General features: G+C 37.9%; 1 pseudogene; it reads left to right on the forward strand.

Annotated features, from left to right (window-relative positions):
- The first annotated feature begins 2,622 nt into the window (after positions 1 to 2,622).
- LOC145412631 (5S ribosomal RNA) lies at positions 2,623 to 2,741 on the forward strand (annotated as a pseudogene).
- The last annotated feature ends 750 nt before the right edge of the window (positions 2,742 to 3,491 follow it).

The raw sequence follows: 3,491 nt of genomic DNA on the forward strand, positions 1-3,491 counted from the left end.
GCCACGCAGACACACTGTTACTCTTGAATAGCGGCAGACCATCATTATTTATCGTGATCAGCACGGCATCCAACTTTTGAAGATGACTTTCCGGATAAAGCCCTAAATAAAACTGCAACTGGGCCTCCAGTCCAAAGTTGTAGTAATCATGTCCTGATACTCTTCTGATGCCAGGAGTTACGGTTGTGTAGGTGGCTCTGTCAAGGGTCTTAGCAGACTTTCCAGGTTCCCACTAAGCTTCTCATGTTTGTGGAGGGTGGAAAGAACAGCATTCACCTGAACTGTGTTCATATTGGTGGCTGTGATAGCAGCTCTCAAATCATACCAGAGAGAACCAGGAGCATCAGCTTCAGCAGGTGTTAACAAAGAGCATTCATCATTGCCATCACTCATGTCATTGGAATTGTAACTTTCCCAAACTTCCAAATCGCAAACTCAGTATGCTTCACTGCCTCCTCATCAGATGTATTGAGGTCAACAGTGGGTATGTCTGCTAACAGTACACCACCACTGTGGACTTGCAGGATTATCACTTTCGTTATTGCCCTCTGGACCAGATTCTGAAAGCATATAGACTTCTAATTCACTGCCGTTAAGGACCCTGACTGGATGGACATGAATGGCTGGACCAGGCACCTCCAAATCACTGTCATCACTGAAAGCAGCGCAAGAGCAGCAGCTATTGCGGCTTTATGTCTCTCTCGGGTTGCTCTCCTGTGCTCAGCTACTTTTTGTCTAATGTATTCCTTCCTCGCAATATTCATTTTCCCCTGCATAAGCAGTGTTAAATCTTCTTCACTACAATTAGTTGCCAATGCTGCACAGAACTGTCCAATTACATGGACGGCAAGACAAATAAGAACACAAATTAATGCACCGAAAACACGGCTTAAAAAAATAAACCAAACTGGGTGAAGAAAAACCCTATTACAGCAAAATTACTTCAATTATATATATATATATATATATATATATATATATATATATATATATATATGGTAGCAGGGATCACTATGCTTATTGAGGTTTGGGTTGTGAAAACATGGTCTGGATTCACAACTCTTCTCAAGAGAAGTAATAAACATAGTAGTGGGCACCATACGCCTACTTTACTTTCTGGTGCAAAACAAGCTTGGAAGAAAAATGCATTGTTATATCTGCCATATATTTTCGGCAACAATGTACAATACAGAACCAATGATTGTGCATTTGTATACATTTATCCACTTCGTCAATTAATGGTTTAGTTTAAGCGCCAGAATAAAATTATCAATTAACATCTCTTTTTTTCCAAAAAAAATTTCTCCTGTAATTTTTTCCTTCGGATGATCATGATGATGGTAAACGAGTTCGTGGTGATTTGGTTTCCCTGTTGTTTTTATCAGTGTTGCTTTCCCAAAACATTTGTTTCTATAATGTAACGACAGGCACTTTCTATAATGTTCTCATATCTACCCAAATTCATTTACTTTCACAATTTGGCGGGTTATTTTAGGTTAGGTTAGATTAATTAAGATTAGGCTAGGATAGGTCGTTAGATTAATACTGTGTAGGTTAGTTTACGTTAAACCATTTCATTTAATCAGGTTAACATGTACGGTGGGTTAGGTTTGATAAATTTACGTTGTTTGCTTAGGTTAGGTAAGGTTAAGTTATGCTTATATAAGGTTGGGCTAGTAACAAAATTTGGTACATGTGAGCAGATTTTAGTCGCTGAGTGGATATTATTCAGATGTCCTGTCGTTCTCTTAAATGATTTCACTGTATTTTTCCCGATGTTAATTTGGCCCAGTAATTAAAATAAAAAGTATCATTTGGTTGTGCAAATTATATTTCTGGGTTGTGCAAATTATATTTCTGGTTGATATTTAAACCAAACTCTATTTCTTGTCCAAATTTGCATAGCAGTAGGCACGGAGCCAAGCAGACCCAAGCTGTAGGCTTACTACATAATAAATAACTACCGCAATTTCCATTCATTACTTTCTACATATTTCACAGTAACTATTGTTTATAAGAAGAATTGGTGGCTTTTAAGGTTAGGTTATTTGTATGTATTTAGGTCTATTCTGGTTGCTGTTTTTTCTTAGTCAACCGAACATTGACAACCGAACCTAACTAACCTAACCTTGCAAGAAATAAGTTCGGTATATCAATCAGGAAAATAAATTGCACAACCAAATTACATTTATTTCTTATCACTGGGTAAAATAACATTGGGAAAAATAAAATGAAGTCTGTAAAGCAGGATATCCAAAGAATTACCTCATGTCTCCGAAATTGTGTTACAGTGTAACACACATTGGAAATCCGTAACAAACATGGATAAAAGCAATAGAAAACAATAACTTACCATCATCAAAATGATTACAGTATTATAGAAAACATTAAAGAAGAGGAAGTAAAGAGCTAATCAAGTATTTCTCACTCTTCATACTAAACTGCTGCTCTACCACCCACTTTTCAATCACATTTCAAAGTTAGCACAAATAGGTTTGAATATACTATTTTAGATTTAACATATGCCTAGGTTAACTAGGCCGAGTGAAGTTTTGCAGCGATTCCTATTTATCTGGGTGAAGTTTTGAATTACCCTACAGGTTTTTAAAAATTATTTGCCGTAAGAACTGCAATACCACGTTGAGTACACCGCTTCCCGTCCGGTCAGCGAAGTTAAGCAACGTTGGGTCTGGTTAGTACTTGGATGGGTGACCACCTGGGAACACCAGATGCTGTTGGCATCCCTACGTGTCAAGTGGGGTTGGTGGAGGATTGGTGCCCCTCCCTGTAAAACAATTAACTCTAGGCCATTGGCCACCCGTCTGGGATACATGGCGTCTGGCAATGAATGAAAAAAGAACTGCAATGAATTTTCTCCGCATAGCTACGAGTTACCCCAGTATATGGGTTAGATACCGGTAGGTCATTACTTACCGAAACAGGGAGAATGTTTGTTGTTAACGACACAGATTCAGTTATAAATACAATTTTAATAAAGGTTTTTGGTTGTTTAGTAGTGCTGCTACTGCGCTACTAACCGTACCTTTTATTTCACTTTGGAACACTTTTTATCTTGTACTGTGCCAATTTCCAATGCCTGACAGGTATGTGAATAACCCGGTAACAAAGAAAATCACCAACCTTACTTAGTTATTGAAGGTATTGATAAAAACTCGACGCTTATAAGAGTCACCGTATCATGGGGCACTGTCCCGCAAAAAGTTGTAAACAAACGCGCGTATTAATACATGGTGAGAAAGTGTAAAGAACTTATGGACCCATATATGCATAATAGTAGATTTTAAGCTGAAATTTGAGCGTTATTATAATACAGGAGCACCACATTCCATTGGTGCTACAAGTGGTGGGCAACAGTTGGCTTTAATAGTGCAAAGAGATCTTGTAAGTTGAGACTCAGTACTAAGTCTAGCCAAGTCCACATGTCATGCTTGAGTCAATGTGTTCGTAGAAATTTTTTTATCAGCTTGAGT

The sequence above is a fragment of the Coenobita brevimanus genome, chromosome 93 (genome assembly GCF_032717465.1).
Source record: "Coenobita brevimanus isolate Jiangsu-jjx chromosome 93, ASM3271746v2, whole genome shotgun sequence".
Classification (NCBI taxonomy): Eukaryota; Metazoa; Arthropoda; class Malacostraca; order Decapoda; family Coenobitidae; genus Coenobita; species Coenobita brevimanus.